The following is a 14,590-nucleotide window of genomic DNA, read 5'->3' as shown; positions in this document are numbered from 1 at the left end:
AAATCCATTCAGCTGATGTTCTGAAAGAGCTGCAAAATCTGGACCCCTACAAATCAGCTGGGCTTGACAATCTGGACCCTGTCTTTCTAAAATTATCTGCCGAAATTATTGCAACCCCTATTACTAGCCTGTTCAACCTCTCTTTCGTGTCGTCTGAGATTCCCATAGATTGGAAAGCAGCTGCTGTCATCCCCCTCTTCAAAGGAGGTGACACTCTTGACCCAAATTGCTACAGACCTATATCCATCCTACCCTGCCTTTCTAAGGTCTTCGAAAGCCAAGTCAACAAACAGATTACCGACTATTTCGAATCCCACCGCACCCTCTCCGCTATGCAATCTGGTTTCAGAGCTGGTCATGGGTGCACCTCAGCCACGCTCAAGGTCCTAAACGACATCGTAACCGCCATCGATAAGAAACAATACTGTGCTGCCATATTCATTGACCTGGCCAAAGCTTTTGACTCTGTTAATCACCACATCCTCATCGGCAGACTCAGTAGCCTTGGTTTCTCAAACGATTGCGTCGCCTGGTTCACCAACTACTTCTCTGACAGAGTTCAGTGTGTCAAATCGGAGGGCCTACTGTCTGGACCTCTGGCAGTCTCTATGGGGGTACCACAGGGTTCAATTCTTGGGCCAACTCTTTTCTCTGTATACATAAATGATGTCGCTCTTGCTGCTGGTGAATCTCTGATCCACCTCTACGCAGACGACACCATTCTGTATACTTCTGGCCCTTCTTTGGACACTGTGTTAACAACCCTCCAGACGAGCTTCAATGCCATTCAACTCTCCTTCCGTGGTCTCCAACTGCTCCTAAACACAAGTAAAACTAAATGCATGCTCTTCAACCGATCGCTGCCTGCACCTGCCCGCCCGTCCAGCATAACTTCTCTGGACGGTTCTAACTTAGAATTTGTGGACAACTACAAATACCTAGGTGTCTGGTTAGACTGTAAACTCTCCTTCCAGACTCACATCAATCATCTCCAATCCAAAGTGAAATCTAGAATTGGCTTCCTATTTCGCAACAAAGCATTCTTCACTCATGCTGCCAAACATACCCTCGTAAAACTGACCATCCTACCAATCCTCGACTTCGGCGATGTCATTTACAAAATAGCCTCCAATACCCTACTCAACAAGCTGGATGCAGTCTATCACAGTGCCATCCGTTTTGTCACCAAAGCCCCATATACTACCCACCACTGCGACCTGTACGCTCTCGTTGGCTGGCCTTCGCTTCATAATCGTCGCCAAACACATTGGCTCCAGGTCATCTACAAGACCCTGCTAGGTAAAGTCCCCCCTTATCTCCGCTCACTGGTCACCATAGCAGCACCCACCTGTAGCACGCGCTCCAGCAGGTATATCTCTCTGGTCACCCCTAAAGCCAACTCCTCCTTTGGTAGTCTCTCCTTCCAGTTCTCTGCTGCCAATGACTGGAACGAACTACAAAATCTCTGAAACTGGAAACACTTATTTCCCTCACTAGCTTTAAGCACCAGCTGTCAGAGCAGCTCACAGATCACTGCACCTGTACATAGCCCATCTATAATTTAGCCCAAACTACTACCTCTTCCCCTACTGTATTTATTTATTTTATTTACTTTGCTCCTTTGCACCATATTATTTATATTTTAACTTTGAACTTTCTTCAAACTACAAATCTACCATTCCAGTGTTTTTCTTGCTATACTTTATTTACTTTGCCACCATGGCATTTTTTGCCTTTACCTCCCTTATCTCACATCATTTGCTCACATTGTATATAGTCTTATATTTTTCTACTGCATCATTGATTGTATGTTGTTTTACTCCATGTGTAACTCTGTGTTGTTGTATGTTGTCGAACTGCTTTACTTTATCTTGGCCAGGTCGCAATTGTAAATGAGAACTTGTTCTCAACTTGCCTACCTGGTTAAATAAAGGTGAAATAAATAAAAAATAAATAAAAAAAGTGGATGGAGCGAGACATGATGTCCCAGATGTGCTCAATTGGATTCAGGTCTGGGGAACGGGCGGGCCAGTCCATAGCATCAATGCCTTCCTCTTGCAGGAACTGCTGACACACTCCAGCCACATGAGGTCTAGCATTGTCTTGCATTAGGAGGAACCCAGGGCCAACCGCACCAGCATATGGTCTCACAAGGGGTCTGAGGATCTCATCTCGGTATCTAATGGCAGTCAGGCTACCTCTGGCGAGCACATGGAGGGCTGTGCGGCCCCCCAAAGAAATGCCACCCCACACCATGACTGACCCACCGCCAAACTGGTCATGCTGGAGGATGTTGCAGGCAGCAGAACGTTCTCCACGGCGTCTCCAGACTCGGTCACGTCTGTCACATGTGCTCAGTGTGAACCTGCTTTCATTGGTGAAGAGCACAGGGCGCCAGTGGCGAATTTGCCAATCTTGGTGTTCTCTGGCAAATGCCAAACGCCCTGCACGGTGTTGGGCTGTAAGCACAACCCCCACCTGTGGACATCGGGCCCTCATACCACCCTCATGGAGTCTGTTTCTGACCGTTTGAGCAGACACATGCACATTTGTGGCCTGCTGGAGGTCATTTTGCAGGGCTCTGGCAGTGCTTTTCCTGCTCCTCCTTGCACAAAGGCGGAGGTAGCGGTCCTGCTGCTGGGTTGTTGCCCTCCTACGGCCTCCTCCACGTCTCCTGATGTACTGGCCTGTCTCCTGGTAGCGCCTCCATGCTCTGGACACTACGCTGACAGACACAACAAACCTTCTTGCCACAGCTCGCATTGATGTGCCATCCTGGATGAGCTGCACTACCTGAGCCACTTGTGTGGGTTGTAGACTCTGTCTCATGCTACCACTAGAGTGAAAGCACCGCCAGCATTCAAAAGTGACCAAAACATCAGCCAGGAAGCATAGGAACTGAGAAGTGGTCTGTGGTCCCCACCCGCAGAACCACTCCTTTATTGGGGGTGTCTTGCTAATTGCCTATAATTTCCACCTGTTGTTTATTCCATTTGCACAACAGCATGTGAAATTTATTGTCAGTCAGTGTTGCTTCCTAAGTGGACAGTTTGATTTCACAGAAGTGTGATTGACTTGGAGTTACATTGTGTTGTTAAAGTGTTCCCTTTATTTTTTTGAGCAGTGTATTTATTTAAATGTTATTGGGTATATAATCCCTTTCTAAATCAGCTACAGTGAGGGAAAAAAGTATTTGATCCCCTGCTGATTTTGTACATTTGCCCACTGACAAAGAAATGATCAGTCTATAATTTTAATGGTAGGTTTATTTGAACAGTAAGAGACAGAATAACAACAAAAAAATCCAGAAAACGCATGTCAAAAATGTTATATATTGATTAGCATTTTAATGAGGGAAATAAGTATTTGACCCCCTCTCAATCAGTAAGATTTCTGGCTCCCAGGTGTCTTTTATACAGGTAACGAGCTGAGATTAGGAGCACACTCTTAAAGGGAGTGCTCCTAATCTCAGCTTGTTACCTGTATGAAAGACACCTGTCCACAGAAGCAATCAATCAATCAGATTCCAAACTCTCCACCATGGCCCAGACCAAAGAGCTCTCCAAGGATGTCAGGGACAAGATTGTAGACCTACACAAGGCAGGAATGGGCTGTAAGACCATGACCAAGCAGCTTGGTGAGAAGGTGACAACAGTTGGTGCGATTATTTGCAAATGGAAGAAACACAAAAGAACTGTCAATCTCCCTCGGCCTGGGGCTCCATGCAAGATCTCACCTCGTGGAGTTGCAATGATCATGAGAACGGTGAGGAATCAGCCCAGAACTACACGGGAGGATCTTGTCAATGATCTCAAGGCCGCTGGGACCATAGTCACCAAGAAAAGAATTGGTAACACATTACGCCGTGAAGGACTGAAATCCTGCAGCCTTGAAGTACATATACATGCCCGTCTGAAGTTTGCCAATGAACATCTGAATGATTCAGAGGACAACTGGGTGAAAGTGTTGTGACCAAAATGGAGCTCTTTGGCATCAACTCAACTCGCCGTGTTTGGAGGAGGAGGAATGCTGCCTATGACCCCAAGAACACCCATCCCCACCGTCAAACATGGAGGTGGAAACATTATGCTTTGGGGGTGTTTTTCTGCTAAGGGGACAGGACAACTTCACTGCATCAAAGGGGCGATGGACGGGGCCGTGTACCGTCAAATCTTGGGTGAGAACCTCCTTCCCTCAGCCAGGGCATTGAAAATGGGTCGTGGATGGGTATTCCAGCATGACAATGACCCAAAACACACGGCCAAGGCAACAAAGGAGCGGCTCAAGAAGAAGCGCATTAAGGTCCTGGAGTGGCCTAGCCAGTTTCCAGACCTTAATCCCATAGAAAATCTGTGAAGGGAGCTGAAAGTTCGAGTTGCCAAACGTCAGCCTCGAAACCTTAATGACTTGGAGAAGATCTGCAAAGAAGAGTGGGACAAAATCCCTCCTGAGATGTGTACAAACCTGCTGGCCAACTACAAGAAACGTCTGACCTCTGTGATTGCCAACAAGGGTTTTGCCGCCAAGTACTAAGTTATATTTTGCAGAGGGGTCAAATACTTATTTCCCTCATTAAAATGGAAATCAATTTATAAACATTTTGACATGTGTTTTTCTGGATTTTTTTAATGTTATTCTGTCTCTCACTGTTCAAATAAACTTACCATTAAAATTATGGACTGATCATTTCTTTGTCAGTGGGCAAACGTACAAAATCAGCAGGGGATCAAATACTTTTTTTCCTCACTGTACTATGGCAGATTAATGACTTTAAATCATTTGTACCAATTCTAAGGTCATTATGTTACATCTGCCCCTGCCACGCCCTCTACTTCTCATCCTGTTTTCCCTAAGCTGCTGCCACTCCCCCAGTGCTCTCTCCCTCTCTCTCTCTCTGTGGGTGCATGTGATTGTGTGAGTGGAGACAGGTGTGCTGGAGGCAGAGCAGATCCCCACCAGCTGCAACCTGTTCCATAATCAAGATCTCTACAAATACTCAGCCCTGCCACATCCACGCTGCCAGATTGTAATCTCTGCTCAGTCAGTCTACTGTTCAAGCTGCTTGCTCCTGTTGTGCCTGTTTTCCCTAACCTGACGGTGCTTTTCTCTCCGCTACAGTTCTTTCCGCTCTGGTTCCTGTCCCCAGTCCCTAGTCTCATCAGTCCTGCTTCCTTGCCTTCGACCCCCGCTCTACAGCTTCCTTGGATTCCGCTCCGGACCTGCTTACCTGGCCCTCGCTCTCCTTGCCTCAGCCTCAGTCCCTGGTTCCCTGCTACCCGCCCGAGCCTCCCCTGTTCTACACCCCATCTTCCCCCTGCAGTTCAATAAGTACCTTAGTTACCTTATCCCTGTCTCCTTGTCTGAGTCTGCACTTGGGTTCACCTGCTCTGCCCCACTTAACACATTAACCCTTTAAAAATAATTTGCTGAAGTCATACAATTAATAATTTTGCTCACAATGTAATTTCCCTTCAATTCATAAATTGAGTAACACCAATGACAGTTCTTATTTAGACACCAAATATCAATGGAATACTTCAATTTAAGACATACTAAAAGTGTGTGATTAGCTAATAATTTTATTTAATATAGACCACTCTCTGATAAGTTTGCCACTGGAGGGAATGCTCAAGGCCCTTGTATATCTTTGTAATGAGTTATTTTCAAAGTGGTAACACCAATGACATAAAATGTAGAGACACATTATATTTGTAAAAAAAAAAAACTGGTATCTTAATAGCCGCCTTTGTTTTTATTGATATGAAATACTTTTGTTTACTTTTCAGCATTCACAATATTAAATGGCATATCTTGATAGATGTCTCTAAATACCCAAACCATGTCACTGCAACTTTACTCATCACTACCATGAAAAGCCAATTTGCTTGCCCTAAGTACAATGCATAAACATTACAATGCATAAACATAAAGTTTTGCAGTATGTTTGCATTATGTTTGATCATTGATAAACAGTTCAATATAAACAGAAACATGTATGATGTGTAGCCTAACTATTTGTCATTAAAAGTGTTTTTCATGGTTGCAAAGGCGAGGGATGCAAATGCCACTCCAATTCAAGAATGACCCACCTCTTAGGGGCTGGCACAAATATAAACCTAAAGCCTACTTTATTAATCCCCAAACAGAAAATGGTTTACTGATACAACAATGAACATTGACAACAATAAAAACATTAAACTATCAGTGAAAAAAAAAAAAAGATTGATTAATTGATTGATTGATAAAAAGTTGATAAACTAGCAGTTGGTCAAAAACATATTTGAAGCAGTCAGTAAAAAATATATTTTAAACCGGTATTCTGTCTTGCTAAAGGGTAATATAAAGATGCCAGTGTGAAATATTAGTTGCATTATCAATGTTTTGCCTCTTGAGGGTGCTCTTGAGCAAAAAGGGGTCACCTAAATGGGCAGACATATTGTCTAGAAATGACCTTATTGGACAGAAAGGGGCTCACCTCCCCACGCCCATGAGAAAAATATTATATTCTAAACGTTTTTTAGCCTGAGAATTGTGGGGTGTAGTGCATAAGGAGAAAACAGATCACATCTAATGTTTTTGGTCCAGCCCCGAACCTTTTGATGGTAAAAAAAACTAAAACATAACTTGAGCTATGCAGTATTTAAAAGTATATGTTTTACTGACAAATTATAAGGACAAAAATAAACAATACTATATACTGCACTAGGCAGTAGCATTTTTTAAATATTTTTTTTTTTATTAACAAATATCAACAAACAAAAGAGGAATAGTCACACGCAAACAAGCATACAAATAAACTATTTACTTTGCCAGGAATCCTAAACAAACAAATCATATTCATTAATAATACAACAAGTTTTAATTGCCTTTTTGTTTTTCATTTTAGTTAAAGTGGTGCCATATTGTTTAAACTCATTTATAAAGGGAAAAAAGTTAGGTTTTGAATTAGACCATTTGCATTTGTGAATATGAAATTTACCTAGTATTATTAGCAGTTGAATTAAATATACTACATCTTTATCTATGTCAGAATTTCTGAAATAAATCATTATATCAAAACCATGAAATAGTACACTAGGCAGTAGCAGGCACTGAAAGAAGCCCCTGGGATGACGCGGTGCCTACTGTGATTGGTTGAGATTTCTCAACGCAGTGGACAACTCACGTCCCTTGATCCCTCCCCCACTCCTACAGCACGGGTTAGATGCCAATGTCAGCACTCAGAAAAATGCCTGTCACTCAGTCAGAGTCTGCTGCATAAAACAGAGCAAATATGGATATTCGGAAATCCTTCCAAAAGAGAGGCAAAAAAAGCGAGCAGGTTGTGCAGGAACAGGCAGCAGTGGCTGAGGTGGAGAGGACAGATCAGCCAGAGAGTCAAAGTGCAGCAGCAGAGTTAGCCACAGGTTTGTGCAGGGTTGGTGGTAGTTATCTTGCTAGTCTCCGCATAAGAGTTGGCTAATGCTAGTAAGCTAGCGTTAGCGCTCAGCATCCTTAAACTATTGGGTGTCTGTCAGAGTTATTTAACAGTATATTTAGTGAGTGGGCAAGCTAAGGATGTTGATATAAGTCATAATATTAGGAAGATTTTAAAATCCACTGAGTGTGTTAATTTATTACAACTAGATATTTAACCCTGTTTAAAATGGGCAATGTTGAGGGGGAAGAACTGACTAAATGAAATTAATCATAGAGGTCTTATAACCTAACGTTATTCCATTCTACAGGTAAACATGCTTGGCTCATGTCTGTTATTTCCATATAGGCTATGTAACTATTTGTAAAAAGCTGCACATATTAAATTGGTAAAATTATTTAACTGAGCTTTTCTTTTATATTACTCTTTATTCACTTAGCTACTTACGTTTTCTATTTTTGCTGCATTGTCTAGAGATTAAGCTGCAAGTAAACTTTTCATTACACTGTGAGCTCCATTCGGAAAGTATACTGACCTCTACTTTTTCCACACTTTGTTACGTTAGACTTATCCTAAAATAGATTAAATCGTTTTTTTTCTTCATCAATCTACACACAATACCCTATAATGACAAAGTAAAACCAGGTTTTTAGACATTTTTGTACATTTATTGGTTGGATGTGGAGCATCGCTGCACAGCTATTTTCAGCTCTCCAGAGATGTTTGATCAGGTTCAAGTCTGGGCTCTGGCTGGTCCACTCAAGGACATTCAGAGACTTGTCTCGAAGCCACTCCTGTGTTGTTTTGGCTGTGTGTTTAGGGTCGTTGTCCAGTTGGAAGGTGAACCTTCACCCCAGTCTGAGGTCCTGAACGCTATGGAGAAGGTTTTCATCAAGGATCTCTCTGTACTTTGCTCCATCCTACAGCATGATGCTGCCACCACCATGCTTCACTGTAGGGATTTTGCCAGGTGTCCTCCAGATGTGACACTTGGCATTTAGGCCGAAGAGTTCAATCTTGGTTTCATCATACTGAATAATCTTGTTTCTCAGGGTCTGAGAGTCCTTTAGGTGCCTTTTGGCAAACTCCAGGCGGGCTGTCATGTGCCTTTTACTGACGATTGGCTTCCGTCTGGCCACTCTACCATAAAGTCCTGATTGGTGGAGTGCTGCAGCGATGGTTGTCCATCTGGAAGGTTTTCCCATCTCCACAGAGGAACTCTGGACCTCTGTCATAGTGACCATCGGATTCTTGGTCACCTCCCTGACCAAGGCCCTTCTCCCCCAATTGCTCAGTTTGGCCGGGCGGCCAGCTCTAGACAGAGTCTTGGTGGTTCCAAACTTCTTCCATTTAAGAATGATTGAGGCCTCCGTGTTCTTGGTGACCTTCAATGCGGCAGAAATGTTTTGGTACCCTTCCCCAAATCTGTGCCTCAACACAATCCTGTCTCAGAGCTCTATGGACAATTCCTTCGACCTCATGGCTTGGTTTTTGTTCTGACATGCACTGTCAACTGTGGGACCTTATATAGATAGGTGTGTGCCTTTCAAATCATGTCCAATCAATTGAATTTACCACAGGTGGACTCCAATCAAGTTGTAGAAACATCTCAAAGATGATCAATGGAAACAGGATGCACCTGAGCTCACTTTCAAGTTCCAGCAAAGGGTCTGAACACTTATGTAAATAAGGTATTTCTGTTTTTCATTTATAATACATTTTCAAACATTTCTAAAAACCTGTTTTCACTTTGTCATTATGGGGTATTGTGTGTAGATTGCTGAGGATTTTTCTTATTTATTTAATCAATTTTAGAATAAGGCTGTAATATAACAAAATGTGGAAAAAGTAAAGGGGTCTGAATACTTTCCGAAGGCACTCTATGTGACAAATAAACAAACATGAACTTGAACTTAAAAGAGAAGGGGAAGTGAAATGTTATATTCATATAGCCTAGGGAAGCGTTTCCCAAACATTTCCCAACCCAATTTGGGTTGACTTTGGAGATCCCTATGGGGCTAGTTAGGGACCATCGGTAAATTACACAATGTACAATATGTTAAAATTCCAATAGCGAGGGGGCGGAGCTAGCATGTTGGAGTGAACGGATGTGTGAGAGAGGCTCCTGCAACTTTTTTGCGAAACAATCTAACTTAACCTACTTTACAGCACTTTTTACAAAAATGTCTCTTTCTAATACAATATTGTAACTTTCTATGTGAACATGCCGAGTAATAGGCGACCAAAGGACAATAAATCCTCATCGGAGGCCTCCTCCCCCACCAAACAACGAGACAGACATGGCGGAAGGCACAGGTGACAACGTGGCACTTTCAGAACTTACCCGCGCTCTGGGAGAACTACATGTTGCTATAGCTGAGGATTTTAAGGCTACTTTTGCTGAACTGGACACCAAAATCGAAGAGCACCATTTGAACGGTTGCTTCGCAGGGCCAGAGTATTGTGGACCTTGAGAAGGCTTCTGAATTCAACGCTGGTAGAATCGCCGAGTTAGAGAAGCTATGCACGTCCTTACAGGATAGTGTGCAGAGGCTTTCTGTGAAAGTGGTCGACCTAGAGGGCCGATCCAGACGTCATAACCTTTGCGTTGTTGGTCTGGCAGGGGGGTGGAGGCTGGCTCTCGCCCCACCGACTTCTTTGCCAAGCTATTCAGGGATGCAATGGGATCGGATGTTTTGGCTTCGGCTCCCCAGCTGGACCGAGCACATCGCGCTCTAGTCCCAGTGCCTGGACCGGGCCAACATCCTCGCCCAGTAATCATCATTTCAAGACCAAGGATCTTATCTTGTTTGAGGCTCGAATCAGGGGTAACCTGTTAGACACGGAAGGGATGTCTTTTATTTATGAGGGTTATGTGCCCGATGTGGCAAAGCATCGCACCGGCTACAGAGATGTCATGACCAAACTCTACAAACTCCATCTTCGCCCAGCCTTGCTCTTCCCTGCAAGACTCAGAATTACCCCTCCATCCGGTGAGAAGATTTGGCTCTCCTCGGTTTTGGACACAGAGAAGTTTATCCGGGAATATACACCAATCCCCCGTACGGGTTAGAGCGCCTTGTCATTGTGTGTTAGCATCTGCTCATGGACTCGAATCCATACTATAACATAACGGGTGAAACCTTATTAAACTATCTCAGCAAGAGCTGCCAACTTTAGGTTTATTGTTGCTACCGAACATGTAAGACGCTGAGCTGACCAATGGAGGGCGGTCAGAGCTCTCATTTAACGTTCATTTCACGTTCATTCCGGCTGGACGACTGACCTGTCGTTGGAGTTCAGAGCGATGCCTGTTTGAGTGGCCTTCCAGGATTGATCATTGACACTTTGGATGGATATACTTATATTCCCTCATTTTTGTTTTGTTTCGTTATTTATTTCTCAATTCTTACATTATTCTTATCATACCATTTATTTATTGCTTGCAGGGGACTAAGGGTGATGGATGGGGCGGGACAGATGCAGACACCTGGATAGCAAGTTGGTGTTTTGTGCCGTTCTGCTTCTGTCAGAGCTGTGGGCCGCTCTCCCAATTAGATTCCCACCAGCCTTCTGTGGTGCTTGTGTTTATATGTGTAGGTGTGTGTACATATAATTATTATTTGTACTATATTATTTTTAATTTGTATTTATTTTTTTCTCTTAGCATTTTATTATTATTATGTATGTGTATATTTTAAGTTAGTGTAGATTATTATTTTGGGGTATGAATGTTTGTGTAGATATGTATATGTATGTGCGTATACGTATATGTGTGTATGTGTATATATGTACAGTTGAAGTCGAAAGTTTACATACACCTTAGCCAAATACATTTAAACTCAGTTTTTCACAATACCTGACATTTAATCCTAGTAAAAATTCCCTGTCTTAGGCCAGTTACAATCACCACTTTATTTTAAGAATGTGAAATGTCAGAATAATAGTTGAGTGATTTATTTCAGCTTTTATTTCTTTCATCACATTCCCAGTGGGTCAGAATTGTACATACACTCAATTAGTATTTGGTAGCATAGCCTTTTTAATTGTTTAACTTGGGTCAAACGTTTCAGGTAGCCTTCCACAAGCTTTCCACAATAAGTTGGGTGAATTTTGACCCATTCCTCCTGACAGAGCTGGTGTAACTGCACATTTCTTTCACATGCTTTTTCAGTTCTGACCACAAATGTCCTATGGGATTGAGGTCAGGGCTTTGTGATGGCCACTCCAATACCTTGACTTTGTTGGCCTTCAGCCATATTGCCACAACTTTGGAAGTATGCTTGGGGTCATTGTCCATTTGGAAGACCCATTTGCGACCAAGCTTTAACTTCCTGACTGATGTCTTGAGATGTTGTTTCAATATATCCACATCATTTTCCTTCCTCATGATGCCAACTATTTTGTGAAGTGCATCAGTCCCTCCTGCAGCAAAGCATCTCCACAACATGATGCTGCCACCCCCGTGCTTCACGGTTGGGATGGTGTTCTTTGGCTTGCAAGTCTCCCCCTTTTCCGCCAAACATAACAATGGTCATTATGGCCAAACAGTTCTATTTTTGTTTCATCAGACCAGAGGACTTTTTTTCTCCAAAAAGTAAGATCTTTGTCCCCATGTGCAGTTGTAAACCGTAGTCTGGCTTTTTTATGGCAGTTTTGGAGCAGTGGCTTCTTCCTTGCTGAGCGGCCTTTCAGGTTATGTCGATATAGGACTCGTTTTACTATGGATATAGATACTTTTGTACCTGTTTCCTCCAGCATCTTCACAAGGTCTTTTGCTGTTGTTCTGGGATTGATTTGCACTTGTTGCACCAAAGTACGTTCATCTCTAAGAGACAGAACGCGTCTCCTTCCTGAGCGGAATGACGGCTGCATGGTCCCATGGTGTTTATACTTGCGCACTATTGTTTGTACAGATGAATTGTTTGTACAGATGGTACCTTCAGGCATTTGGAAATTGCTCCCAAGGAGGAACCAGACTTGTGGAGGTCTACAGTTTTTTTTCTGAGGTCTTGGCTGAGTTCTTTTGATTTTCCAATGATGTCAAGCAAAGAGGCACTGAGTTTGAAGGTAGGCCTTGAAACACATCCACAGGTACACCTCCAATTGACTGAAATGTGTCAATTAGCCTATCAGAAGCTTCTAAAGCCATGACATCATTTTCTGGAGTTTTCCAAGCTGTTTAAAGGCACAGTCAGCTTAGTGTATGTAAACTTCTGACCCACTGGAATTGTGATTAAGTGAAATAATCTGTCTGCCAACAATTGTTGGAAAAATTACTTGTGTCATGCACAAAGTAGATGTCCTAACCGACTTGCCAAAACTATAGTTTGTTAACAAGAAATTTGTGGAGTGGTTGAAAAATGAGTTTTAATGACTCCAACCTAAGTGTATGTAAACTTCCGACTTCAACTGTATGTACATATACTGTAACTAGGATTAAAGTGACAGATAGTAAACAGTAGCAGCAGCGTATGTGATCAGTCAAAAAGTTAGTGCAAAAGGGGTCAATGCAGATAGTCAGGGTAGCTATTTGGCAGTCTTTAACAGTCTTATGGCTTGGGGTTAGAAGCTGTTCAGGGTCCTGTTGGTTCCAGACTTGGTGCATCGGTAATGCTTGCCATGCAGTAGCAGAGAGAAGAGTTTATGACTTGGGTGGCTGGAGTCTGAAAATGTTTAGGGCCTTCCTCTGACACCGCCTGGTATAAAGGTCCTGGATGGCAGAAAGCTTGGATGGCTAATGTACTGGGCCGTACTCACTGCCCTCTGGAGCGCCTTACGATCGGATGCCAAGCAATTGCCATACCAAGCAGTGATGGAGCTAGTCAAGATTCTCTCCATGGTGCAGCTGTAGAACTTTGAGGATCTGAGGGCCCATGCCAAATCTTTTCAGCCTCCTGAGGGAGAAGAGGCATTGTCGTGCCCTCTTCAGGACTGCGTTGGTATGTTTGGACCATATAGATCCTTGAAGCTTTCGATCCGCTCCACTACATCCCCATCGATGTGAATGGGGTCGTGCTTGACCCTCCATTTCCTGTAGTCCATGATCAGTTCCTTTGTCATGCTGACATTGAAAGAGAGGTTGTTGTCTGGCACCACACTGCCAGGTCTCTGACCTCCTCCCTATGGGCTGTCTCGTTGTCGTCGGTGATCAGGCCTACCATCGTTGTGTTGTTGGCCAACTTTCCCCCCCCCCTTTTTATCCCCAATTTCGTGGTATCCAATTGGTAGTTACAGTCTTGTCTCATCGCTGCAACTCCAGTACAGACTCGGGAGAGGCGAAGGTCGAGAGCTGTGCGTCCTCCGAAACACCACCCAACCAAGCCGCACTGCTTCTTGATACAATGTCCACTTAACCCGGATGCCAGTCACACCAATGTGTCAGAGGAAACACCGTACACCTGGCGACCGTGTCAGTGTGCACTGTGCCCGGCCCGCCACAATAGTCGCTAGTGCACGATGCGACAAGGACATCCCTGCCGGTAAACCCTCCCCTAACCCTGATGACGCTGGGCCAATTGTGCGCCGCCCCATGGGTCTCCCGGTTGCGGCCGGCTGCAACAGAGCCTGGACTCAAACCCAGGGTCCTTAGCTTAGTTATGAGCTTGGAGGGTACTATGGTGCTGAACGCAGAGCTGTTCTCAATGAACAGCATTCTCACGTAGGTGTTCCTATTGTCCAGGCGGGAAAGGGAAGTATGGAGTGCAATAGAGATTGCATCATCTGTGGATCTGTTGGTGCGGTATGCAAATTGGAGTGGGTCCAGGGTGTCTGGGATGACGGTGTTAATGTGAGCCATTTCAAAGCATTTCATGGCTACAGATGTGAGTGCTAAGGGGTGATCAAATCAAATGATATTGGTCACATACACGTGATTAGCAGATGTTATTGCGGGTGTAGCGAAATGCTTGTGCTTCTAGCTCCAACAGTACATTAATATTTAACAAGTAAAATCTAACAAATTACACAACATATACCCAATGCACACAAATCTAAGTAGGAATGAATTAAGACTATATACATATGGACGAGCGATGTCAGAGCGGAACGGACTAAGATACAGTAGAATAGTATAGAATACAGTATATCATATGAGATGAGAAATGCAAGATATGTAAACATTATTAAGTGACTAAGATACCGTAAAACAATATAGAATACAGTATATACATA

This window comes from Salmo trutta, chromosome 5 (genome assembly GCF_901001165.1).
Source record: "Salmo trutta chromosome 5, fSalTru1.1, whole genome shotgun sequence".
Lineage (NCBI taxonomy): Eukaryota > Metazoa > Chordata > Actinopteri > Salmoniformes > Salmonidae > Salmo > Salmo trutta.
This window is presented reverse-complemented; position numbering follows the sequence as displayed.